This window comes from Coturnix japonica, chromosome 8 (genome assembly GCF_001577835.2).
Source record: "Coturnix japonica isolate 7356 chromosome 8, Coturnix japonica 2.1, whole genome shotgun sequence".
NCBI lineage: Eukaryota > Metazoa > Chordata > Aves > Galliformes > Phasianidae > Coturnix > Coturnix japonica.
Window position 1 is genome coordinate 18,217,023 of NC_029523.1, and position 27,958 is coordinate 18,244,980.

At 49.2% G+C, this 27,958-nt stretch overlaps 1 protein-coding gene and 1 long non-coding RNA gene across 5 annotated transcripts in view; one reads left to right on the forward strand and one right to left on the reverse strand.

Moving 5' to 3' along the window:
- RNF220 (ring finger protein 220) overlaps positions 1–27,958 on the forward strand; it is a 158,216-nt gene that overhangs the window by 12,777 nt on the left and 117,481 nt on the right. The window lies entirely within an intron of this gene.
- On the reverse strand, positions 706–3,961 carry LOC107317538. Its single transcript, XR_001556915.2, has 3 exons — positions 3,735–3,961; positions 1,493–1,593; positions 706–786 (listed from the first exon to the last, which is right to left on the reverse strand). It is a non-coding gene; the product is annotated as an uncharacterized LOC107317538 (long non-coding RNA).

Here is a 27,958-nt window from a genome sequence, read left to right on the forward strand (position 1 = left end):
TGCAGGCAGGGAGGGCAGGAGGGGGCTGTTAGAAGGCACTTGCAGGCAGTCGCTGTGTACTCAGGTGGCTCAGTGATGTTCGGGTGGTCCCAGAACCACTCTGTTTGCAGCTGAGGAAATGTGATGTGAGCTGTTTGTATGCAGATTGTTTTACTTCTGTTGCTTGACAGAGGTTGGGATATGGAACGCAAAGGGCACAGCCATGCCTTCCCCTCCTCCTCCCAACCCCACGGAGAAGGAAGAGCTGTCTGGGCACCTCAGCTTGGGCTTTATTGACCTTAGACAATCCTCGTGGCACATCTTGAAAGCAGGGATTGCCACGTTCCCATACACTGAGGATGGTGGCATTCCCATCTCAGAGGTGCTCAGAGCTGCCTGCGTTACTGCACCAGCACTGGAGGGATGGAGCTTTGTTCAATAAACACATCCCCGGTGCTTCTTCTAAAGAAACTTTTGCCAGCCATATAAGACATCTTTTTTCATGAAATTTGGATGAGCAGCTGAAAAACGGTGGCAAGGAGCAGCAGGGAAAGAAACGGGGGAAAATTTGGAGTAAGGTAGATAAAAGTGAGAGATAAAAGAAATAATGCAGGGAAGGATGAGTAATCGACATTCTTGGAGTCGAAGCACAGGCTCTGGCTTCCTTCCTGAGCAGTAAAATAAAATTAAAAAAAAAAAAAAAAAAGAAGTCTTTAGAACAACAAAACTCTGGACGCGCTGGTTTCCTTCCTGACGGGCCCAGCCTCGTGGTGTTTCGATGAGTCCTCATTGGCAACCAGGGCTGATCTAAAGGCCAAAGGCAGAGAGAGATTGAGGGGGAAGGGAGAAGGGTTTAACTCTTTGAGCTCTGCTGCTAGAAATCTGCTGTGTGTGGGTACTGCAGCACGAGCAATGCTACTGCCATTGATATCAGCTGGCACATGGGTCCAGTAGGCAGTGGGGATGCATCGGGTGCTTTGGGCAACTCATGTTTTGCTGTGAGCTCTCTGAGGCTCGCCGCTCTCTGCAGGGTTCCCCTCTCTGAAAGGTCGAAGCTACTTCTTAATTCCCAGCAGCTGACAAAATATTTATTTTCAGGTACTTAAAATATTATAATTTGAAGTGGAGTCCAGGGCCCTGGCTGGAGCTGAGCTTTTGTACTAACAGCCCCAGTGAAATGACTTTTTCCTCCTACGACTTGCCAGCAAACGCTTGGAAAATAATTGTGGGACAGTCATCCCTTTAGTGAGCAGATCAAGAAGATCTGAGACTTGCCAGAGCCTTTCAAAGGGCAGGCCAAAGGTTCAAGTTGCTGCCAGTTCTATTTGTCTTAGCCTTTATACTTACTTTTGTGTCATTAATTTCATCAAATGCTTGAGGGTAAAAGGCACCCAGCGGGCTGCTGCTTGTGCCGAGTTCTTTGGGTGTGCTTGGACACCTCTTGGGAAATAAGCCTGTCTTTTTGTTCAGGCTAAGATTAAAGCCAGTGCAGATGCAGGAGAACCTGACTTACCCCAGACCAAAGTATTTTCCCTTCTGAGACCCTTTCGGAGCAGGTTATGTATGGAGAAGCATATACGCACGATGCTCTGTGCCTACAGGACCTATAGGGATCTACAGAAATAAAGCACTGCAGTAAGATTTTTGTCAAACCACTGCAACAAGGGCTGAGCAAGGAGAGGTGAGCAGAGCATCTTGGGGCTGTTGGCCAGAGTTCCCATCGCTGCCTGCATCCTGACAGCTGCTTTCCAACCCTTTCTGCCCCAGCACAGCCGGCTGAGCATGTTAATTCCTCAGCAGAAGTGTTGTAATCATTAGGCAGCACTTAACCAGATGTGAAAGACGCAGCCCAGGGTCCCCGTTCCCTCACTGGGTTGGGGCCAGCTGCCTCGCTGTGCCTGCTTGAGTGCCTTGAGGGGCTGTAGGAGGTGCCCAAGGCCAGGCTGGTTGAGGCCCTAAGCAGCCTGATCTGGTGAGGAGCAGGGGTTGGAATGGATGGGAATTAAGGTCCCTTCCAACTCAACCCATTCAGTTATTCTGTGACCTTGCGCTGAGTCATCCCAACAATCCTTACATATAGCAAATTTTTATAAATACACACTTGCAGAGCATATTATGCTAATATATATATATATATATATATATATATAAAACTATATACAAATTATAAGTTTACGGCTACAGAGAGAGAAAACATTAAATCAGCAAGACCAAGGGAGCAGACAAGATATAAAAAGGGATGCTGTGTTATGCAAGATTGTACCAAAATTCCCAATGCATCTTTTGTGTGTGTGTAAATGGTAAATTCTTCTCTGAGTTCTGGGTTTGTTTCTTAATGTGCATCACGTAGCAGAATAGCAGCGTGGACACAGTTACAAATACGGTATGTGTTTTATTGTGAGCATTATACTGCATAGCAGAGCACGGGTGTTGAATACCGCAGCCAGTTATATACAGCTGTAAATGGAGCTACCCGCTGTTCTGCATACAGCAAGCCGCATATTTATGAGTAAATACCAGCCTTGGTAAAATAACAACAAAACAGGAAGTTGCATTAAAGACTTCAATGTTTAGAAGCAGTTTGCTCAAAGCTCCCGGGACAGCGCTGCAGGGAACAGCCCCGCATTCTTTGGCATTAAGTCTTTCCCATCCGATTTTTCCTCATTCTGAGAGTTTAAAAGCCTCTGTTTAACTCGGCTGCATATCAGAGCGTAGGGTAATTCACATATGTTTGCAGGCAGGGTGACAGCTGGGCTTTGGCTGGGGGAAAATGAACACGGACTCCTGCCTTGGTGCAGCTTTGGGGTAACATGTGGGGGACACAAGTGCAACCCCTGCCACATCTGGAGCTACAGGCACCGGGGCAGAGCGAGAGCTCCAAAACGAGCGATGCCTTCTGAAATACCGGCGCGTTTAACCTAGAGGGAGCTCTCCTACATGAAGAATGCTGCTGTGCCCGAGCTATTTTCACCGTGCAAACCCTCAGCGAGCTGTTCCGAGCACACCTGGGTACCACACCGACACAGACAGACCCACGAGCTGGGTAATAACATTTCACCTCTCTTTCCTGCTCCCTGTGACACAGATGAGGCAGGGCCGAGATGTTTTGAGGGTTAGGTGGGCTGGTGGTTCCTTTCCTGGAAGCTGGGTGATGCGCAAGGCAACCAGGGTGAATGGTGTGACAAGTTCTTCAGCCCTGAATGGCAGAGACAGTTGCAAAGAACTAAAGCACGTTTTTCATCTGATTTTTAAAGAAAGGCTTCACACTAACTTTGTGCGTGGCTTCATTTTGTAGTACGTTCTTCATTCTTCCATACTGAGCCAGGAGAAGCGACTTGGGTTCACTAGGCATAGTGATGTTGGGTCTATGGTTGGACTCCATGATCTTAGTGGTCTTCCCCAACCTCAGTGCTTTTACAATCCAAGCAGCAGAGGCAGGAGAAGTGACTTAGACCCAAACCTCTTGTTTGACTTGGGGAAAAAAACCTCAGAAACACAGAGGGAAGGAACTGGGATTGGAATATGGAATAAGCACTTTCCCTGGGGACTTGTGCTTCTCTCCCTGTCTCACATGATGCTCATTCTACCACTGTATCTTGCTGTCTTTACTGTGTGTAACACTACAATGTGATGGGAAGTACAGCAATAACAACAGGGTGGCTACAGCAAATGAGGCCAAGTTCAAATGCAGCAGCCACAGACATGAAGGAGAGAGGAGGTGGAAAGGAGAGGGGAAATTAAAAAAAGCAGCTTACCTTTGGAAGACCTCAGGTGGGCTGGGATCTCCAGTAAGATAGCACTGCCTCAACTACCAATGCTTAAATGAGGTCTGAGAAGGGGTGGACCCTGGCTCCTACTCTTCCAGTCATTCAGGTGCACTGCATACACCTGTGCTCCCCTGGGTTGGCCCTGCCTTCCCACCAGGTGCTCAATCACCATTTCAGGCTGCAACTTATCATTTCCACCAGTGTTAGTGCTGTGGGTGTACCAAAAAGGCTGATCTGTGTTAAAGGCAAACCTCTGGAGGAGCCCATAACTGGCAATTAGGGCATAAAAAATATTTCCATCGAGTGAGCCCTAAATAAATGCTTGTCACCGCTGATCACAGTTGGTTTATTTCCATGTGTGTTTTCCTTCTTCCCTTTTTTGTATAACTTACGGCCCTGAAAATGCTCAGCAGCTGTTAATATGATTCTGTCGATACGTTTACCATGGTGATTTGGCTATATTTGGCGAGTGTGTGAAGAAATCACTCACCGGTGAGAAGGAGGAAAGACAAGCTGTCGATAGCAAGGGAGAAATGCTAATAACCTGGTGACAAATCATTCCCAGGAATCTCGAAGGGTTAAAAAAAAGGGGGGGGCTGTGAGGAGTGAAGGTGACTCATCGGGAGCTGCAGACACCAGCTGTCATCTCCAGCTCCTCCTGCGCTTCATCACTTCACTTTTCTAAAGAAATATTTTGTTCTAATTCAAACAGACCTGGGCTTGTTTGTTTTTTATGAATTATTTACTGGGAAGGAGAACCTCTCGAGGTATCCATCTTCGCTCAGGAATAAGTGCTCCATCCCCTCCATGATGAGTCTTTTTCATTCAACACCTACTTCCATGCAGAATAAGTGCCAGAAGGCCAACTCTGGTGTTGGGTGTGCAGTGGAGGAGTCCCATTAGACACTGGCCTTGTCCAACTGTTCCCATGCCGTGGGACTGGGACAGCCAGGGGACACTTGTGCCATGGAGACATAAGGGTTTCCTGCCCCTGTGCTGCTTCTTGGTGTGTTCCTATAGCTCAGTGTGCCCAGATGTGCTCCTTGCACACTGATAGCTGTTCCAGTGGCTACAGGAGCTCGTCTGATATTTTGCAGTCCCAAAAGATCTGATCCAGTGGCCATGGAAGTAAATAAATAGAAGAATGTGTGCTACTTGGACTGGGTATCCGATTAGTCCCTAAATGTTAGTTGATCTGCTTTGGGGTTATGACAGACAAATATTGCCCCAAGGTTACTGCTACAGGAATAATCGATCTACCTGTCTCTGCCACATCCAGGCTGCCTGTCATCGCTGCAATAACCAGTTGCACGTTGCATCCTGGGCACATCGTGCCTGACCAGACAAGTTGCCTTTTCTTTGTGTGGTCTGAGGCCAGACAGTACCATTTTCAGCATATTTAAGCTCATTTCTACTTGACACTTATCTGCTCCACAGGATATTGCTACTTGACTGTGATGTCCTCATTACAGCTACTTAGGTTTAATTCATAATTTTTTATTTATTTATTTGTTTTTACAGAATAAATAACGCCTGCCAATAAATGACTTGGTCCTCCAAACAATTTAGACAGACAAAGTGCCTTGAGTGTGATTTAGCTTGAGTGGTGTAAGTCGCACGCTTCTACAAGCTTCAAAATGACAGGAGAGATAATCCCATCAGGCAGTCTGTAAAACAGAACAAGACTGGAGAGTGGTTTTCTTGTATACAATTACACTTAGAGACACAGAATTAGATGGAAGGGGATTCAGGACCTTGGGAGGCTGAGGAAGGCTGGTTCCTGTGTGCTGATATTAGAGTGGCGCAGGCACGACGACTTAAGCACATTTCTTCCCCTCATTCTTCTGTGAAAAGTTCCTGACTCGGTGTTGATTTTCTTGAGATGGTGTTTATTTAAATCAAGATAATAATCTTCCAAATATACCCTAAAATTATATAGCCATATAAATCCTGTCATAATACATTCAGTAAAACTGTCAGGTGATCATTCTTAATGTAAGACGAGACCTTTTCATTTCCATCCAGTCAGTTAGCACTAAATTAACTCCTTGGAACAGGCTCAGAGTCATTCATTTGAGTAAATACCCTGGTTATTTATTGAATATACAGAGTTGCTGTCTGTGCTGGGGTGGGAGCGAGGGCTTCTCTTCCCACCCCAGCTCTGATGTTGGTCAGCAGGCAGCATGGAGCCAGTTGCCTAACTCGTATGTGTGGAGTTAGAACAGGATTCTGCTATGGGGTTTCTGGATGATATCTCGGCATGCATGAAAACTTCAGTGACACCCATAAAAACAGAATCATTTTAATTGGAAGTGACCCTTAAAAGCCAGCTGGTTTAGCTGCCCTGCAATGAACAGCGACATTCACAGCTCGATTGGGTGTTCAGAGTCTGGTCTGATCTTGGTTGTTTCTGGGGATGGGGCAACCAGCACCTCCCTGGGCAACCTGTGTCAGTGCTTCACTACGTGTGTTTTGCTCTGAAGTTTGGTGCAGCCATGAGTGGGCTCACAGTGATTTGTTCCAACCATGGGCAGGTCTGCAAGCACCATTCCTAATCCACTGCCTCAGCAGTGACCCAAGAATGGGGATTGCTCAAGAGCTCCTGGACATTCAGACCTAATATCCTGTATGCAGTGCCATATTCAGCTTGCCCAACAGGAGAGTCAAATAAAAATAAATGAATCAATGAATCAAATCCTGATGGTCCGGAACCAGGCCGTAAGGAGACACACTCATCCTGCACTTCTGGGAGATCAAATTCACTGCACAGATCAAAGAAAGTAGAGGAAAAGCTCTTCAGAAGTCAGGAAACAAAATCACCTTCACCTTCCTTTAAAGGAGGAAAGTTACTGGACTGCAGCCTGAAAGACCCAGAGCAGCAAGCATTAAAAGGAAGCGCTCAGTCGGACGGGGCTCTGCCAAAGGTGAGGTGCAAAGTGTTGGCAGTGCCATGTGGGAGTCTGGAGCTCAGAGCACAGCTCTGAGAGAGCCATCTCTTACCCTGTCCTCAGGAGCTCTGTGTCCTCATCCCCTAGAAAAAAAAATAAAGAAGAATCATAGAATCGTTTGAGTTGGAAGGGACCCTTAAAGGTCATCTAGTCCAACTCCCCTGCAATAAATAGGGACACCTACAGCTCCATCACGTGCTTCGTCCAGCCTGACTTTGTATGGTCAACTGGAAGAAGAAAGCAGCTCCCCACCTAGAAGAAAGAGAAAGAAGTGACATGGCTGAAGGATCACAGGGTCACCTGCCCAGGACACAAAAAACCAGCTGTGCATGGGGATTCTGTGACCCATATGGAAGCAGGAGGACACCAGGGCTCAGCACACTGTGGTGCTGGAGTGCTCAGCTCCAGCTTTGTAGTCCAGTTGACCTGGGGCTGTTTTGATGCCTAACAGGGATTTTGTGTAGTTTGTTTTATTTTAGACTGACATTGTTTAGTGTTTAAAGGTTACCTGGGTTAGGAATTCTACTGTTGTATTGATTGACTCGTCTCTTCTGTCGTGTCGCGTGGAGATGAGAAGGAATTGAGAAAAATGCTCCCGATTCACTCACCGAACATGAGAACTCCACAGACTTTCTCCTTCTCTGCTCTTTTGCCATGTGTGAGCATGCACACAGATGCACACAGGGCTTCCTCACTCTGCTGCCAGGTGCTGCACAGGGACCAACGCTGCAGATAGAGCTGGTTGAGACACCTGGTGACTCCAGAGCTCACGGCACAGACTCTACCACTCACCTCTTGTCCCATCAGCAGAGTGCTGGAAAGCACAAATTCTGCTGAGATTACGTTATAATTTAAGGCAGTGAACATGTGCTCTGCTGGCGGCTATAAAGATTCAAATCATAAAGTTTTACAGTGGAACGGTTTCTGTAAAAGCATCGTTAGAAAGGGGGGATCGTGCCTTCAGTTCTTACGATGTATGGGGCTGCCCGGCTTGCTTTGGTTTTAGTGGTGCTTGGTGCAACCTGAGGTGGGGTCCCAACCCTGTGCTGCCATTTAAAACCTGTCCTTCCTTCCCTGGGGCTCTGATGCTTCAATGCCTGGGGAAGGACTGGAGACATTGAGGAGTTTCTATGTCCTCCCAATAATGGGTGAGGTTAGGGATCCTGCGGGAGTTAACAGCACCCACTATATAATGATGTCTGTGGTATTGCATTGGGGTTGCATGGACGTCAGCTCTGCATGGTGGGGTCCTTTCAGCTTTTTTTTGCTAGTAGGAAGAAAGATGTCCTGGTGTGTGCTGTGTCCTTGTGGTATCATAGAATGGAATCATGGATTCATGGAATCATTAAGGTTGGAAAAGGTCACTAGAATCATCCATTCAACCCACCCCACTATGCCACAAAGCTGGACTGGCTTCAGTCTTTCAGAACATGATACTAAGCTCTGTCCCATAACAACAGTTGTGTCCAAAAAGAAACATCACCACAAGTTGCTTTGGGTTCCAGCACCGTGTATCTCCATCAGCACAATGACATTGCTCAGGGTTTGTGTGGGAACCCTTCACCAACCTGAGTTTGGGCTGACACAGCCAGTGAGAATCTGCAGCTACTGCACGGAAGGGGAATGAATTAAACATAATATGAATAATACAGTCAATACGGCAGCCATGAGTTGTTTATTTTTATGTTAAATTCAATGCATTTTTGTCGCCCTCATATTTTGAGTGATCAATAGGGAAAAGATTTTCATATTAACAATACTCAGCTGTATTGTGGAAGCAGGGGGAAGTGGCAGGTTTTGGCAGCTGGGCCGACATGCAGGCTTTATTCATCTCTTTGGGACATGCGGTGAGCAGTTTGAGATTATGACTAAGCATCACAGGTATATGCATTTGCCAAAAGATCAGCAGCGAAATCGTTTCCAGTATTCCCATTCTGATGGTTATTTCCAGCCCTCACAGTTAGCACCCCGCTGGGGAACGGGGCTGCAGCAGAGCTCTCCGTGCCGGTGTTTGCGGCATTGCAGGAGGAATTGAACCACAAGAACTCCTGGTTCATCTTTCGGTTTTATTTATAAACTAAGAACAGTGCAAACTTAGTGCAAACTAAGAGCCACAGTACAGAAGGCATGGGATTGTGGGCTTTGATCTGAGATGGAGGGCTGTGTTCTACCGAGTTTTGCAGCTGCATGGTTGAAACCAAGAGGGGAATTCATGAGTGGGGCAATGTTCCAGTCCCAAGTGAGGCTCTGTGAGATACTGGCAATGAGCTCAAGTAGGGTATGGGGAAATCCTTTCAGTATCTAAAGGGGTGCTGAAAGAAAGAAGTGGTCAGACTCCTTACCAGGGTCTGTTGTGAAGGGAAGGGGAAATGATTTCAAATTAAAAGAGATTTAGATTGGGTATAAAGAAGTTTTTTACAATAAAGTGGTGAGACAATGGAACAGGTTGCCCAGAGTGGTGGTGGTTGCCCCATTCCTGAAGACATTCAGGGTCAGGCTGGATGGGGCTCTGGAACTGTAGGTGTTTCTGTTCATCACAGGGGAATTGGATCATAAGACCCCTAGGGGTACCTTCCAATTCAAATGATTCTATGGTTCCATGGAATGGGACCCCCTTGGCCTTCATCTGCAAATGGAGACAGACCAGAGTCCTACCACTGCTCTGGTAAAGGGCACTGCATATGCTGTGATGCATGCTGCAAGCAGCTTTTAGCTGACTGCCAATTTGCTTTGGATCCAGGTTGGGTTTTGACTGGAACATGATGGCCAAGTCTTGTGATGTCAAACCCTGCCCTTGTTGAGTGCATAGATGAGCAGGACAGGGGGACAGAACTGCCGAGTCTTGCATATGCATTGGTCCAGGTCTGCAGGGCTCAGCATCAGGCGGCCCCAGCCCCGCTGGCTCAGAGGAGCAGATCGATAGCAGGGGCGGGTGATAGATGAGGAGAGTTAGGGATGGATAATCTGCTGAATTTACATGACCCAGGGTGGTCCGGGGAAGGCTGCGAGACTTTCAATAGGAGACAGAAGTTGCCTTAGTTTCCAGCTGCTGACTGCATTTTAAAAACATTGCGGGGCCTGTTTGGGTGGGTGGAGGAAGCTGCCAATTGTGAGCAGAAAATGAAAAGAGGCATGTTTGCTGCTGCGCTCCCGAGGAGGATGGGGGCTGCTTCACCCCCACCTCCACCATGGGCTGGGCTTCTGCTTCTCTTTGCTTGTGTGTTGGGAAATGCTGGCAGGACTGGCTTTGGGGTATCGTGTAGATGGGTGTTATAAAGAGGTGTGGAAAGCAAAGGATCTCAGTGCAAAAGCCTTTTCATTTCCAGCAGTGAAACTGGCAAGGACGTTATGAAAACACTCACGGCAAGTAATAAGGAAAGGCAAAAAACTGCACTTTTAAATTAAAAATAAATAAATAAATAAAGCAGTTTTCCAGTCCCATTGATACAGGAGAGTGGAATTTTAGGCCTTAATCCCGTAAAACATTGCTAAATGCCTTCTGCCAACAGAGAACGGAGCATATGCCAGCAACAGGGCTCTGTGAGGAAACTTCCCCTGAATTGAGGCCACCCTGTGACTGTTTACAGTGGTGTCTTCCCATTGTCTTTTGCTGTTTGATCTCTCCCAGAAGCATCTGGCCTGGCTTTGCTGGAGACACCACGCTGGGTGTGTTGAGCAGAATGGCTTTTCTGCCCCATGCGATGCCCCAGGGCTCACCGAAGTGCCCCAGACTGCCCTGCTGCACAGGGCTTCCTATTAAAGTAGATGCTTTGGAGCTGTTTGCAGGTGCCCTGCACTGACTTTCCCCCAGTTAAAATAGTCACCATCCACTGTGTGCAAGCAATGCAGGCAGCATGATCCCATTTCTACTGTCATTACTGCCACAAGTAGATCCTGCCCCACAGGTTTGGTGTTTCCTGGTTTCCAACAGTTCTGGACAGCAGTGGAAATGTTCACTTTTGCTCTGACATATCCATATGCAAGAATAACATGTGTGTCACCCATAAAGACATTGGCACATGGATATCTGGGCACACACGTCCCTAGGCTGGGCTCTTTGTACACTGGTGTTTATTGAATGGGCTTAATACAGGGCAAAGTTTCCTTTGCTTTCTACTTCCTGACGCTTCCAGGAGCAAAATGCCCTGCTGGAGCCTTGCTGCAATAGCCAAGTGGATAACTTACAGGGAAAAAACTCCAGCCCTGCAGCATTGCTCCAGTTAAGGAATTAGCCCCTCTCCCTCTCTCACTGTCAGTTCGGTGGCACCCTCCATGCTCTGTGTTTTAATTCCAGTCTCTAATCTCAGCCGCTCCTGTGATAAATTAATTGTAATGATAGAGGCCCCAGTTACGAGGTCTGCACCGTTTGCTTGTAATCTGAGCGACAGGTTTAGGGCCTGCTTTATTTAAGATGCAAGGGTAATTACATGGGAGTTAGCATATGCAGGCAGGGAGATATGATTCATTCTCCCAGCGACGGCCATGACACAGCTGTTTGTCGGATAAAATAGAGGAACCGTGTTGTTACAAAATGTTCCCCTTATTATACCTCATTAAAAACAAGGCTGCGATAAGTCAGACCCGGCAATGAATAAAATGTATTGCCCCCTGTAAAAGCTGATAGGAGAGGAAGAGGGGCTTCCAAGCAGCCTCGGGTCATTTATTTATTATTTGTTCGCTTTCACTCTCTGTGTTCTTTCTTTCCCTCTGTATTCCTGCCTGGAAAAAAAGAAAGAAAGAATGAATGAAAGAAGGAACGTTCCTTTTCTTTCTATCTTTCTTTCTTTCTTTCTTTCTTTTTCCTTTCTCTCTTTCTTTGAACCTGCCCCAGCCATCCCCTCCTGGGAGCAATAGCAGATAAGGCAGCGGCTGGCCAACGGCAATTAGCAGAGAACAAAAGCAGAGATTTGTTCCCATCGGCCCAACGCTGCCTCTTCACCTTGCCCCAATGCAACAGGCTGGAGGACAGCAAAGAGGGCATTCAAAATAGAGCAGTTCACCCCAAATTCGACACAGCGCCCAATGCCAGACGCTGTGGGTTGTAGGCGTTGCTCCCGGTTTATTTATTATTTTGACTTCAGTTCTATTTATTCTTTTTGAGTAATTTTGAGTTGGCGTCAACGGCGATGGCTGCCGGCGCTCCGCGGGGCTCTTCTTTGGGCAAAGTCACTGACTTCAGCAGAACTGCAGCCCGGCAGCTGTGGCCTTTTGGAGCTGTTTGTATGGGCTGCATTAAACCGAATGACGTGTGTCTTGTTGTCTCTCCCAATTTTTGTCCTTTTTTGTTGAACTCTGATCAATACGTTCAGCTGCCTCTTCTCAGCCCACTTGCCTCTCTTTTGCGTATGCTGCTTTTTTTTCTTTTCCTTCCCACAATGGCTGGGGTGAATGAATAAGGCTGACTGATAGATTGGCCAGTTTATTTTTAACTTAAGCTATTAAAGGAGATTTATAAAAGCATGGTAATCCTCTCTGGATGGACATTTAAGTTATAAACACCGTAACGCTGGACTAACAAGATGCTGAGCTGTATTTGAAAATTAGATTCACTGCCTTAGAAATAACTTTCTAAAGTAGCAGACAGCAAATGAGCTACTGGTGCCCAGTGAGGTCCCAGTGTGTACACAGGATCGTGTCCCATTGCCACACCAGCCCAAACTGTTACTGGTGCTGCCAGGTCATGCCTATTCCGGGGTCAGTTTTGCAGTGGGAAAGTAATTGCTGGGCTAGGGACAGGCCCAAAGTATGGCAGTAATGGTAGTGGCAATGGGGTCATGTAGCTACTGCTGCTTGCATTGCTTGCACGCATTGGATGGCCACTGTTTTTATCCCTCATGCAAAAGTCCATAGAGTTGTCCTGGATGTCAGTGGTGCTGCAAGTACTGGGATGAGACCAGCACATTTTGATGGCTAAAGGGAGGAGCAGAGTGCAGTGCAGAAGCCCTTGGACAGCTTTTCCTGTACTTCACTAAAATTAAAACTCAGTCAAGCTGGGCTCACTCTGGTCTAGGGCATGTCATTGCTGAGGGATGCAACCTGTGATTTGCAGCCATATCTCCATGGAACACACCACAGAGCACTTAGTGTTGCTTTGGGACCATTGAGTCACGATGCTGGTTCATGGCTTTAGGCAAAGATCAGGGCTCCTTTGCTTTACCATCTCGCCTTCCTACTACCTTCCTCGTTAGAGCTCGCTGTCAGACTGGGAGAAAAGCTTTGTTACCAATGTGACTTGGACTTTTTTCCTTATTCCATAACAGCAGTTGCCCTGCTGGACACACAGGGACATTTCTTCAGAGATAACCCATGTAGATCAACAGCATGAGGCCTTGAAGCCCAACGGGAGCATCACTGCCTTTGAGGGATGCTGCCTTGCATGGAAGGGATGGGTGGAGGTATCTAACTACAGAACATAAGAAGGACTTGCAGTTAGATAGTACATAGGATCATAGTATTATTTGAGTCAGAAGGGGCCCTTAAAGGCCATTTAGTCCAACTCCCCTGCAGTGAACAGGAACCCCTACAGCTCCATCAGATGCTCAGATCATGATTCAGTCTGACCTTGAATGTCTGCAGGGATGGGGCATCCACCACCTCTCTGGGCAAACTGTTCCAGTATTTCACCAGTCTCTACCTGCCAGAGGAATGCAAGGACCAGGGACGGCTTTGGGAGGGAGCTGGCAACCATTGAGCCAGAGAGAGTCTGTGCACAGAAAGGGGCACAACACAGAGGACCCTGCCATGTCCCCTCTAAGGGAAGGCAGCTGGGATCTCTGCAGAGTGGGAGGGGTTAGTGATCGCCCACAAGCTGGCTTCCATAGAAATTCAGGGCAGGGGGCTCTTGGAGAGGCAGGTGAGTAAATCACGAGCCCTTGCTCCATCCTCTCCGGGCCCTTCATTGTAAGTTGCACAAAGGCTGGGAGTGTTTTAGTTTTGGTGCGTGCGGGAGTGTTTTGGCGTGCGGATGCCCCCCGGCCCAGGGGGAGCAGGGCCCCCGTAGGGCTGGTGCCCCTTGTCGCAGCCTCCAGCAGACAATGCGGGGGGTGGGCGGGGGGAGGCCTTTGTCTCCCTGTTTTATACACTCTCTTTTCAAGGTGGGGAGGAGGGAGAGGGGCTGAAAAGTTTTTGAATTTCAATCAGGTTTGGCTTTGAAAGCCTTTGGCTTTTGTTGCGGGGGAGAGGAGGGGAGGTTTACATTTCAGCTGAGCCTGGTGGATGGGCGCTGGGGAGGGGACAGTCGTTTTAACGACATCAGTTTGGCTTTGGGGCTAGTCAGCCAAAAAAAAGTGTCATCTCCGAGCTGGCAGCGCACACTGACATGGGGGAAGGATGGGACTTGCCGCCGCTGCTTTCTCAGGAGCTCCAAGAGGGGCACATCCATCTGAAGTGCTGGGTGCGAAGCTGAATGGCGGTTCCCCGTGTGTCCCCGGCCACCCGTCCCCCCCTCGGTGGCAGCTTTGACTTGCGTAAGCTGGTGAAGAATGGACCCACCCATGCCTAGAAATCCGCCTCCTCCCTCCCTCCCCACCCCTTCTCCCCTTTTCTGAGAGGTGAAATGGAGCAGATCCCACGGGGAGCAGCTGCCACCTGCCCCATGGTGTAACCTGGGATGCCCGGTGCCCGCACGCTGCATAGCCAGGTCCTGGTATTCCCAAGGAGGGAGCAGACCTCGGAGCAGACTTTGGGAAGTCTCAGTTAGCCAAACACCGTGGTTGGTGCCATGAGATTGGAGATATCATGTCACCATGATGGAATGATCCCCATCATCCAGCTCACACCTTTGAAACCCCCTTTCTCGCATGTAGGGGTCACCTCATTATGCTCAGCCTTGTCCAGAGGGAGGTCTGGGCAAGAAGAGCTCAGTGTTCTGCAGCTTGACATCACCTTGCCATCTCCTTGCCTCCCTACCCATGGCAAAACCACATCCCATATCTGCCTGGCACCAGGGCTGACCCATACCAGAACCCGTGGCTGCACGGGATGGTGCAGATGGCCCTTCCCTTTTGTGTGCGCCTGCCCTTGGCTCCCCATTCAGCTGCAGAAGAGCTCATTCTCCTTTGTTTTGAGTAGACTTGTTTAAGAAGAATGCAGTTGTGCACTTCCAAGAGCAGACCTCGGTTCCCCCAAGGCAGGTTGTTTGGATGCACACCTCCTATATTAAAAGTCAAACACAGCTCTATCCTCCTGACTGGGATGACCTTAGCATTAAAAATGTGGAAAAGCTCATGAAAAGGGGGAAAAAAAACTGGTTTCATGAAATTATTTTGCTTATTTGATAGAAATCCTTAATTTTAGATTGTTCACCCCAGTTCCCGGGTCATAGAGTGGGACACTCCTGGTTTAAAGAAAACAGAAATGGCAAGCTTAGGTTTTAGATCAGAAGTGTGTCGTGTTCCAAAGATGCATGAGCAGCCCACGCAGGACGTGAGACCAATGTGCCCATGGCACAGACAGATATCATTTCCTTTCAGCATCCCTCAGCAGCTGCAGAGCAATGGGATGGGATGAGAGGGTGCAAGGGGCAGGTTCACCCTACCCCTTCTTACCAGCATTCAGAGAGCTCAGCTCTCAGAAAGAGGGGGGGGGGAAGAAAAAATCTCCATTTGACCCTGTTTTATACATAGCACCAGAACAGAGGACATGTGAGCTCTTATAAATGGAGATGCCTGGTACTATAAAAATGGAAAGATCCCATCTCTGTTTCTGAAATGTCAGAAGACCCACAGCTTCAGCCCCGCCCCAGGACCTCTTCCTGAGCCTTATTTCTATAATTTGGGAGGAACTTTCACAATACAAAAAATGGTTTGAAATGAACGGCGTTTCAGCCCGAATTTTTCTTTCAAAGTTATTTGAGTCTCTTCATAAATTGGGCAGCTGAAGGAGATCCCAGCAGGGAAGAGTCAGGCAAGGTCCCTGGCAGCCTCAGCATTGCCCATGACCAATTGGATCACTACTACAACCTGTACAGGGACAGGTCTTCTACTGTCTTTCCATGTCATCTTTGTGCATTTCTAGGAGTACTTCTGCTTTTCCCCCAATTAGTACTTACTATGTCAGAATGCACAACATACATCATATATTTTTTCAGAGCAGTCATGTGATATTGCTACCTGGAATGAAGTTCCAGTCTACCATGCCCATACTGAGCCAGAACAGTGTGTTTTAGGAATCAGTCAGAAGAAGATAGTGCTGGTGGGCAGGAAGGACTGTCTGTCCCTTCCACAAAGCCCTCTGTAGCCCAGAGGCACACCTGTAGATAAAGTAGCTTGCTCCTGCCTTGGGCAGTGGTGGACCATGAGCAACTTTGGGATTGATTGGAGATTCTTGGGGAGATAACATGAGCTGTCCTGCTTCCTGCCCCATCAGGGGAAGAGGGCAACAGATTTGGGACAAAGCAGCCCAACCATGGAAACATATGTCAGCATTTACAACCAGAGCTTTGGGGTCAATGTTGGGTCCCTCTGGAGCTGTTTGGGCATAGAGGTGAGAGGCAGAGGAGGATGTGTTCTCTTTGCTCATACACCTGAACCATGGCAACTCCTGCCACCATATCTATGTTCCCATTGGGTTTTCTATTTATGTCTCAATTTAAGAGAGGTGCCAGAGGATGCGATCCCACTTCTGGCCCCATTATATTTTCAACTCCCACAGTGTCACACTGGGACCAGATCAGGATCTGTCCCTGCCACCTTACTCCTTCTCACAGGGGCTTTGTGCTATAGGGATTGCCTATGATCCCATGCAACTCTGTGCTGCTTTTCTCTTCTTTATTAAAACCCATCTAATTTTTCACTCTCCAACCGATCCCAGCCCCAGAGATGCCACCCAAAAATAAAAACACATCCTCCTTTCCTCAAGGCCAGCAAAGTTGTTTTGCTATGCACAGGTTAAGGCAGTGCCAGCTCCAGGCTCAGGAGATCTCCCTGCAACCCCCTCTTGCCTCGCTCCGTCGCCGGCAGCTTTTTCATTATTTATTTAATGTCTTGTACCGTAAATAATGGTGACTTTATGGTTATTAGGAACGGGTTAAGGTACATGCGGGCAGCACCAGGCTGCCTTCAAAAGGAACAGGCCCGGCATAAAATGTTGCGATAATTGCTTTACTGCTGAGTGCTTGGTCTTTATTTTGTGTCCGATTTGTCTCTTAAGCCAGCGTAACATTCTCCCCGCTGCAGGAGAATGCAGAGAGCAAATTGAAGGTCTGAGCGTGAACAATGCAACATGGTGCACTGCTGGGTTTTTCTTTTCTCTCCTCTTTCTTCGTTCCTCTCCCGACCTCCCTCCCGTCATCCCTGCTCCCCTCCCCCTCACTCTCCTCTCCCTTGCGGCCCCTCTGGCTCTGGGCCTCCCCCTGCCCCACAGGTAAGATCTGGGGGACAAGATACAACATCTTCTGCTAAAGGACAGCAATATATACAAATAAATGCAGATAGATATAAAATGTTGGAAAGCCCTTTAACAGCAGTTGAGGGTACTCCTAGGTGCCAAGGAGGAAGCAGCAAGGAAGAGGTTGTGGAAGCAGGTGTGCTTTTAAAGTGGTGATAGGGTGTGATTAGGGTTTGTGTCACCTGCCATACCTGGTGATTACCTTGTTAAGAGTAATTAGATGTGGATATGTGACTATACTGAGGTGGAGCTTTCCTTTCCGTCCACTTAGCCAGATCAGGCAGCTGTAGTTTTAACACAGGATGATCCTGTGTTGGGTGCATCTCACATCCCAGGGATGCACCCACCAGTCTTTTCCTACCCATGCATGGAGCCACTCTCTCATGAAGTTTATTTTTGGCATTGCTTGTGTTCTACTGGAACTCAGTTCTCCAGCCCATGAAATGTCCCCATTGCCCCTCATCTGCCTGGCACTGTGTGTTCCCACTTCACAAATACTCATGTAACACCAGAGGGACAGGTCTGCCATGGAGCCTCCTGCCTGTTATAGAAGTGTAGACTCATGAAGGTTGGAAAAGATCACTAAGACCACCCAGTTCAACCATCAAACCATCACCACCATGCCCACTAAGCTTTGTCACATCACTCTGTCCTCTCCCTAGAAGCTACAGTTTCTCATCTCATCTCTGCTTGTAGAAAAATCGTTGCTCACTGACATGATCTCATGGATCCTCTTGGCTTTGCTTCTTGGGGGTGAAACCTCTGCTCGTGGGGACAGCAATGTCCTGGGACAGGGTGATGGGTGCTGGTGATGGATGGCCCTCTCCCACTCATTGCTAGCTGTCTGGGCCAAGGTAATATTTATTTTATCAGAGGAAGCAGGACGAGGGAAGCTGAATGCAAAGGAGCTCATGGCCTCTTCCAGACAGCAGTCCTCCGAGATAGGCTGAACATCATTTATTTGAGCTCAGACCCTTCTGCTTTGGCTTTGCTACCTGCCTGGTGCATAAAATACAGCCCAAAACACCTTCCAGAAATATGTCACCTTTGTAGAAGCTTTGGTTTGACTTTTGCTCAGGAGCTCAAGTTTGCCACTGTGTTCAGTGCTACCAGGATGAGAAGTTGGTGCATGCAAAAACTTCTTGCTCTGCTGCTCTTCGTGCTTTAGCCAGAGGCTCCGTGATTACTGGGAATTAAACAGTTTTGCCTTCCCTGGACCTCTGCAAAATAGCTTGATTAGTAGAACAAATTATTACACAAAGAAAGGGTTTGCTGTTTGTTGTTGTTTTCCTCTTAGCAAGGAGAAAGGAGTTATTTTAATCAGAAAGTGCTAATCATCAATTTGAGCTTCAGAATCAATGGGTCGCAGCCCTGGCAAAAAAGAAATCAATGCTGAAAATCTGACCCGTAGACGGGCTCGGGCCCCCTTCTCACACTCCCACCTGCCTCCACCCCCCACAGCAGCACTGGGTAATTAATAAGGCATAAGGGGAAATATGAATGAATTGGGCTGAGTGAGAGAAGGACGAGCAGGAGGAAGGATTTGCTCCGTGTATCTGAACGGCTTTAATTAGCGGTGCCTTAGTCCCTTTAGTGGGGCTGGCCGTTGGGGTAATCCAGTTAAAGAGGTGCCTTTCATCTCGGCCGGGCTCCAAGGGATGGGCACGGGGCATGTGGAGCCGGGGCAGCACCGAACCCCAAACACGATTGTTCCTACAGCCTGCTTCCTTTAGAAACAACCAACCCAGCCTAGCTCCGGCACAGACCTCTTGCTAGCCACGAAGTCAGCGGTAAAATGGCCAATGTGCTTCTCCGGGCTTAATGTGTCCTGTTTTCTGACCCCGAAACGTTTTCTTTATGAAAGGATCAAGTTGGGAGCATTGTCCCAGCGCCTTGAAAAGAGCTGCACAGAATGCTCTTTTGTGTTAAGTTGCCTTTTTTTTTTTTTTTTTTTTTTTTTTTTAGCCACTGCCTGCTGTGTTTTTTTCCTCCCCCTCCCTTCTGCGTGGTGGGGGGAGAGGCTGGGACGGACAGTGATACAGACAGAGACTGTCTTGATGAACCATCTGTGCCACAGTGTAATCCAGTGGAGCTGAAAAATTAAACAGCATTTTCAATTAACTTTCTCACTCTGGCTCTTTTTTTTTTTTTTTTTGCCCCCCCCCTTCTTCTTCTTCTTGGGTACAAGTTGTACTTTAACCCCTTGGAAGCCACGGGATGGGGAGGGCAGCAGTGAGGGGCAGCCGGGGCAGGGCACATGGGGAAACTCACACCTGGATTGAAAAGAAGGGGGTCTGCAAAACACAGCGTCCTGCCCAGGTAGGAGGGTGGTGCAGAAAGGCTGTGATCCAGGAATAAATGGACTGCAGGGACCTCCTTGCTTGGTTAAAGGAGCGCATACTCCTTTAAAAAATGACAATGGCTCTTTTGCTTACTCTTGTTGATGCAAGCGAGGATGTTTTCATCATCCTGTTTAAGTGTTTTTTTCCCTTCAAGTGTGGCAAGGAGTCTCAGGGGTTAACTCTACACCATCTATAACTATTACCTTTTTGATCAGTTTTAAGTTTTTGTTCCATTCATCTTCATTCCATTGCCTCCCACTGAGAAGGAGTTATTTTAGAAGGAGCTCTGTTTGCTCCCTCCAACGTCGATTGCTTTCCTGCTCAACACTGCTCATAGAATCATAGAATCACTGTGGTTGGAGATGAGCTCTAGAATCATCCAGTCCAACCATCCACCTACCACCAGTATTACCCACTCACCATGTTCTTCAGTGCTACATCTCCATGGGACTTGGACACCTCCACAGATGGTGACCCCACCACCTCCCTGGGCCAGTGCATCACCCCATCGTGCCTCATCATGCCTTCTCCCAGCTTGCTTGGATGCCTTTCAACTGTTTCAGTGGGGTTTTGGAGAGCAGCTCACTGTCAGCCTTCTGCTGTGACTACAGCTGATACCATGCCTTTGTCAGTGGCAGTCAAAAAGCCCCGATAACTTGCTGGCCAGCCCTTCAGCCACCATTTCACTGGTGCACTGGGGCAATTCCAATGAAGAAGAGAGTGCTTGCCTTTGCTGGAGGTGCTCCCTGCTGGTGCAGCAGGGTTTTGATCACAGGTAGCACTCCACTGCCTGTATTTTACCTTCAGACCTATGTCTTAGTGTTTGCAATGATCCATACACTGCTTTGCTCCTATCTGCCACTTTACTCAGCTGTGGGGCTCAAGCAGCCCTCGAATTGATTGAAACAAAAACAAAAGGGGGCTTGGAGGAACGCGGGGTGGTTGGCGGGCGCAGGCCCTCCTCTGTGCTGTGCACACAGCATCGCATAAGTGACAGCTCAGTGGGCTGCTGTGGGGTGCTTTCATGGCTCTGGCTCAGCCTTTCGCTAGGGAAAGCCAAAGTGTCCGTCACTGCCCTCCCAGCAAACCCCCCCTTCTCCCCCCCACTCCCCCTCCACCGCCTTTTCTTTTGCTTTCCCCTTTCTTTCTCTCCCTCCCTCCACAGAGGAATGGGCAAGACCTTTGCATTCAAAGGGAGGATGGCTCTGTGAGGTCTTACTGAGGGTGGAAATCACTTTAGCAGAGATGATGTTTCTTTGTTTAGGGGCAAATCGCGCCCCTTCACTGCCACTGCGGAGCTGCCAGATGCTGTCATCTGCAGGGGGTCCCTGGAGAGGGGTGCAGGCGGCACAAGGGGAGCAGGAGGGCTGGGGCTGGGATGGAGCTGCTGTGTAAATGGGATACAAAAGGGATGTAAAGGGGGATAGGAAAAGATTTGGGAGATTTGTGGTTGGTGCCTGGGGAACTGTGGTTGAACAAGGGTCTGGGGAAGAAGTGCAAGCAGGAGGATGGATCATGAGCTTCTTCCTTGCATCTCTGCGTCACAGCTGAGAGGTGGCTTTCCCTCGGTGCTTTGGTCCCAGTTTCTGCTTTTATGTGATGCTGTGTCACTTTCTCGTGCTGCTTCTACATCCAGTCTTGACAAAAGAAGAGCCTTAAGACTGAGCTAAGTGGTACCTGGGGAGCTGGGCTGGGTATGGCATTTCAGCATCTCTGCTCATTTGTTTCACTGGAGCTACTCTGATCATATTCCTGGAGTCAGACAATCATGGAATCATTAAGGTTGGAAAAGACCTCTCAGATCACCCAGTCCAACCCCACCCCACCATGCCCAATAACCACATCCCTCAGTGCCACCTCCCCACGGTTCTGGAACACCTCCAGGGATGGTGACTCCCACCATCTTCCTGGGCAGCTGTGCCAGCTCGTCACTGCTCTTGCTGAGAAGAAGTTTGCCCTGATATCCAACCTGAACCTCCCCTGGCACAACTTAAGGCCATTACCTCTCCTTGTCCTATGTGGTAGGGTTAGGTCTGATGACCCACAGAGTCCTCCCTACACCAGGGCTGAGCTGAGCGCTTCCTCTCTGTCCTTTTGGCAACCTCACAGTTAAAAACTTTACCAGTTTCTTTCTCTCTCTTTTTCCCTTCCTTCCTTTTCAGAGTTGACAGGGGCAAAATAAAGGCTTTATTTTTTTTTAAACAATTTTGTTCCTTCTGGGAGTGATGGAGCGAGAGTGAGTGAAGATTATAGCTCTGTGTGCCGAAGACCTTCATAATGGGGGGAGAAGCAGTGACATAATGGGAACCTAATGGCAGTAATTGGCCCTGGTTTTGACAGGGCCTATATCACGGCTCAGGAAAAAAAGAGATGTTTAAAGTAAAAATTTACACAAAATTATACGGTTTGGGGGGTGAAAACGGCTGTTTGGTTTTTATCTCTCTTTTTTTTTCCCCATTCCTCTGGGGACATTGCCTCGTGCTGTGTTTGTGTCTGTGTGTGTTTTCATGTCCATCACTTAATCAAAGTCAGGATGCGGGTCCCTGGACAAGAGCTGGTGTTCAAAGCGTGGGGTTGGGCAATGCTGCTGCTGCTGCATGTCCTGCAGTACACTGGGACACAGGGAACACAGAGAGACTGCTCCCAGGCTCAGAAAGCATGTGCTTGTCCTGATCTAAGTGCGCACAGAGTCACAGAATAGTCGATTCATAAAGGTTGGAAAAGACCACCAAGATAAACCAAATCCAACCTCTGTCCATGTTTATCACTTGCATGGCACCGACTGCCCAGGGACAAATGGTGTGTCACTTCATTTGTGTCACAAAGCTCTTCTAAAAGATATTCAGATGTTTCCAGTGTTGCTCCAGGTTCTAACTTCCTCTGACTTTGAGCTGATGGGTTTGGCACAAAGGGCTGCTGAAAGTGTTGAGTTTGGATGCATGTCCATGTGGTGGCTTGTTGTTTGAAGAGGTCCCAGTTATCCCAGTTTGGAGCAGTATAGTCAGACGACAAGCTTAGTGTAGGATCAGGATGAGCACACCTGGAGGCTGCTGTTACACCTCTGGGAAGGGATCAGTACTCATTTGGACAGTGAAGAGAAATGGTTGATGTTGGAAGTTGCCGTTCCAGCATGGCTGGGTGAGAAGCCACGTGCTATGTGCTGTGTGCCATCCGTCCATGAGCTGGGCTCATGGGGTCCTCAGCAGGAGCAGGTCTTGGGTGGCCCACTCTGATGTGATGCTTTAGGAACAAATCAGTGCATCTCCTCTAAGCTATGAGCAGCTGTGTGTTCTTCAACCCAAGCAGCTGGGGGGCAGTGACAGAAGCTCTATGCCTGCCTGTGGAGCCCACGCAGCTGTTTGCTGTTCCAACCCAAAGGCAGAGAGATGGTGCATCGCCCATTGCCGAGATATGGGTTTTGAAGCCCCCTGTGCCCCCACATCTCCCTGGGGAAGAGGAAGTGCTGAGCTCTGGGCTGGAGGTGGGAAGCAAAGTGAGAAGTGCTGAGCCTGAAGGCTGAGCACTGCCATAACCCTTCTCTGCACTCACTGTGCCTCCCTGTGCAACCCACCACTGAGCTCATGTGTGTGTGTATGCACAGGCACCTGACCGACCTTAAACAAGTGTGCAAAACTCGTTTGCCTTCCCGGCTCAAATACAGCAGAGCTGCTAGAGACCTTGGGGGCAGGGGGAAGGCAACATCTGTTCAAACCCAAACAGTGCCTCCTGCTAAATGGGCTAGAAAGCCCCTGCGAGCGGGGTCCTGGGTGGAGGCTCCAGTGCTGGGAATGTTTTGTCTGGAGGAGCTGGGATCGGAGGTGAGTGTCCGTGGGGGCTCCCACATCCTGCGAGTGAGCCACATCTGGGGAAGTCGTTTGGCTGGTGCTGATGGTTCCCCAAGCGCTCCTGGCTTTAATGACTCGTGATGCCGCAAGAAGTGGTCCTGTAATGGCCATTCCATGCTTGGCCAAGGGGCGTGTGCTCTGGCCCCACACCGGTGTGTTTTCTCATTCCCACTGGCGACCAGCACCTTCTGATCCCCCACCGCCCCAGGGCAGGGACACCTGGAGACCTCAGTTCCTTCAGGAATGGCCTGGAAGGTGTGCAGGTTGTGGTGAGCTGTGCTGCTGCTGGAACCAGGCTCTTGCTCTGTTTCTGCTGTACCCATCAGCTGTACAGAGGCAGGGATGCAGACCCTGCAGTCGGAGTTTGGGGGCAATTCCCCTCCATCCCTTCCCCCACTCACTAATAGGCTTGGGCTTAAATCCCGTCTGCCATGGCAGATGTAAGCCAGAGTTTGCTGGACAGAACGTTGTCTCCTGCTGCCTGGTGGCGCCCAGTAGCCATGGTGCTCACATGGCTTTTCAGTCCAAGTACCATCAATATGCATGAGAGGGTTTTGTGGGCCTCAACCCAGTTTCTAATGGCATATGTACATAGTGATGAGGCTCTGCTCTCTTCTGTATTGTCAGCCTTGGCACAAAGGCTGAAGCCCAGAAGGGACCAAGGAGAATGAAGCTGGCACCATGCAGAGGATGTGTCCGTCAGCCCTGGGGACTGCTGCTGTCCCACAAATACGCTGGGCTGTCCTACTGTGTTGCTTCAGTCTCTTAACACCAAATAGCTGAGCAAAGTGTCTGAGCACCCAAAGTCACGCTCTTTGCAGGCACAATGTTCTCCAGGCTCCAGTTGCAAGGAACAGGACAGAGATGGGGTCATTGATCTGCTCCTCTGGTGCTTCCATGGAGCTTCTTCTTGGCTGTGCTGGTTTAGTGTCTGCAGCAACCTCTTCCCACTCTGGCTGTGGTGACAGTGGCCAGTTGCATGCAAGACAGTAGGGAATGGAGTACATTTGTATTTCTGGAGCACAGATCCAGCATGACTGTCCCCATCATCCTTTCCTCCTGCTCCCTGTACAGACCCTGCCTCTTTATTGGGTTCTCTTGGTACTCTCTCACTTTCCATCCGGACCCCAAGGAGAAGGCTGCATTTCACACCCAACCAGCTCAACACAACCCAACAAAACACATCCCAACTCAACACAACCCAAAGCCCATCACCAATGACTGCAACAAGCTCACAGCCAGGACAGTTCCTGCTCAGCTCTTGGTTGTGGCATCCGGTACCCAGTGCTGGCAGCAGTCTGTCCGCAGTGCCTGGGGGGGGGGAGCAGGGAATGCCTCCCCCAACCCCTTCTCAGCGAGCGCTCATAAAGCTGCAGGTGTGGGATGTTTGTTATTTAGTCTACAGCCTGGTATGTGACAGTTTCTTTTCTACTCAGAGTGGTTTCAGATAATTAGTACATTACGATTCCCCCACCTTGAGTGGGGGAGAGGGGAGGGGGCAGCCCACCCTCAGACTACTTGTAATTTCACATCCTGTGTTTTATGGACCCGAACTGTTCGGGGCGGGGAGTTGTAGGGGAGGTGGGGGGGGGGATCAGAGAGCAAGCAGTGAGTCCTTCCCCCACCATCACCATCCACCAAACCCTGGGGTTGTTAGGATAGCCAAATGTTATTTGGTACCGTTGCAACCAACTTCATTCCGTGATGTTTGCTTTCTTTTTTCTTTCTTTCTTTTTTTTTTTTTTCCCTCTTCTTTTAAGCATCAGATGCCTTAGAAAGGAAAGAATGAAAAACAAGATGCTCTTTCTCCCGGCCTGTCCATGCTCCCCTCTCTCCCTTTTTATTACACGCTTATCGCTTCTTTCCCTCCTGCTTTTGAAATTGATTTCCTTTCCTTTCTCCCCTATTCAGGGCCTAAACGCTGAATGTTCGATATTTCATTTGAGGCCGCTAATCGCATTACCACCCTTGACGTTTTACAGATATCATATTATGGGCGCAAATTTGGCAAATTATTAGCGTTGTAATGTATAGCTTGTCAAAGGTATTTAAGACACTAAGAGCCCTGGGCTTATCGGGGTTAGCAGAGAGCTCTCGTTGAGCTTTTGAAATGCAGAGAGCCGGTTATAAAACACACTGTGACTCTCTTTTCAGCTTGTAAAAAAAAGAGAGAGAGAGAGAGAGCACGAGAGAGAGAGAAAGGAGGGGGAAAAATATCATCCGTCTATCAGGGGCTTCCAGGGCTGATAACAAGCAAAATTCTTCTCTGTGGGTTTCACTGGAAATGTGAGAAGCTTTTAAAACATTTCACAAGCTGTCTGGGCAAGAGGAAAAAATCTTTATTGAAAGGATGTAGCAATCTTTTTACTGAGCTCTATTTATCTCCTGGGAATAAACTGTAAGTTGGAGTTCCCCTCTTGGTTACCAGAGGGGTTTGAGAAGGGGGAGGCGGAGTGGGGTTGCTGTCCCATCCCCTGCACTGGGGCACTGGGCACACTAGGAACAGCAGGATCTGGGAATGGGTCCCCATCCCTCCTTCACCCCAGTTGACCAGGCTTGCCTTGTGTTCACCCAAGGCCATCAGAGCGTGGTGGCTGAGGAGATGGGATGCTGAGCGCCGGACTGGAGAAGTGGCCGTCTCCCCAAATGAGCTGTTTCCTCTCCAATCAGTTTATTAAAATGATTCAAAGTCCCTTGAAAGCCCAGTGGGGGATCTGCGCATTCCCTCCCCATATGTGAGCGCGCGCTTCTCCCTCTCCTTTCAGTCCGGGGAGGAGAAGGCATTGCAGCGCTGGGTCACATTTTGCTCCCAATATTGTGATGCTAACAAGCTGCGGAGTTCGTCAAGGCGAAGCAAGGCTCTGGCAGGACGGGGAGGGGGTACCAAGGCTGATTCACACCCCGCTGGCAGCAGAATGGATCTCATGCGTCTTGTGATGGAGGGAGACAGAGCCCCACCGCCGAGAGCTGTCACTCCTGCCTCCCCTTGACAAAAACAAGCCATAAATAAGCAAACGCTTCACAGCGAGGGGTTGTGTGTGTGTGTGTGTGTGTGTGTGTGTGTGTGTGTGTGTGTCTGTGAAAGGGCGGGAGGAAGGCTGCGTGTGAAACACCCCCGTTGGTAACCCCAGCTCACAAGGGGGAAAATCCGTGTGATTTATGCTGCTGAGCCTCTGCACAGGGAACGTGTGCCTCCCTCTTGGCCACTCCAAGTGCTGGGAAGCACGACCAGTGTGTGCTGGGCAGTGCCTGCACAGGGCTGTGTGAGGGCTGGGTGGGATGCTGAGATTGGCAGAGCTTTAGAAGTGACCAATGCATGTGTCTGACTGCTGGGAAGGTGCATCACATCAGTGGAGGATCCCAACCCTGTGCCTCTGCACATGCCCTGGGATGGCTGTGTCATGGATTTGACATCCACCACTACTGAGCTGTAGCATGGGGTCACTGTGATGTATGCAGCCCTTCAGCATCCTCCTGGCAGCTTTCAGCCTCCTCTTGTTTTGTGGCACTGTGGTGCAGAGCCCACATGCAGAGCACTGGCTGATCCTATTTGCTTTTTTCTTCTTGAGTTCCTGGGTAGCTGAGATATAACCCAGGGACCCATGGGGTCTGCAGGGTTGCACATCACTGCCTTCCACTTTTCTCTGACAGAGGGTTTTGTAACTGTGCTTGCTGGAGAGCAGGACATAGGATTCTTCCTCTGGATGGGTAGAGCAGTGAACCATTAGGATTTGGTGATTGCACTGCAGTGCAGAGCTGCTCAGCCCCGCTGTGCCATGCACAAGTTTGGGGGCTTGGCGGGTCACAAACATCAGCCCTGTGGCCAGCAGCACTGGGAGGTGCTGGGCTCTGCAGTGTGAGGTGCTCAGTGGCTGTCAGTGCTGGGGAGGAGCTGTGGCAGGTTTGGGTAGGGCTGTGGGCTGGGTTTGGGTAGGGCTGTGGGCTGGCTTCAGCTCTTCTGACAGCCTTGCCTCACTGTGGGCACACGTGCCAGGCAGCCCTTTCCACATTAAATGGAGCTGCTCTTCTATCTCATATGACTGGCTCCACCTTAGGAGTGCTAGGGTAAAGGTGCTGTCTTGTGCTCAGGTGGATTCTTCTGAATAGAAGTCTATCCCGTCATTTGGTCTAAGGCTCTGGGAGATCCCTTTTGGCTCCTAGAACTTGCTGGAAAGTAATTGTTCATAAGTACCCATATACTGGAAAATGAGGGCTTCCCCCAAGCATCTACACCACTAGGAAGGGTAGGGAGGAGGTGATGTTGGAGATGTGAGGATGGAGATAGAGGTGAGAGCATCAGGTGGGGTTTAGGAAGGGGCTGCTGGGTTATGTGCTCTACACTGTGGTCTCGTCCCAGTGGGGTTGCTCTGGATTTCCCCCACTCCAACTGGCAGGAGGAGCTGGCTGGGGCTGGAGGGCTCTGCACCCATCTCCTTGATGGGCAGAAGTTTCTTTGATTTGAGCACGGAGCCCTGGGCTCCCTTTCTCTCAGCCTCCTGAGGATGCAGCATTCTCCCTCTCTCTCATACGAAATGGCGCATCGGTAAGTGCTACTTAAGAAAACACATGTTCTCCCCCTTGAAAGCAGCCCCTTCACTCCCCCCTCACACCAACACCTTTCTTTATTCGACCCAAACCTCACCAAGGGGAATTTGCAACAACTGCGGTGATAAATCCGCCCGCAGATAATT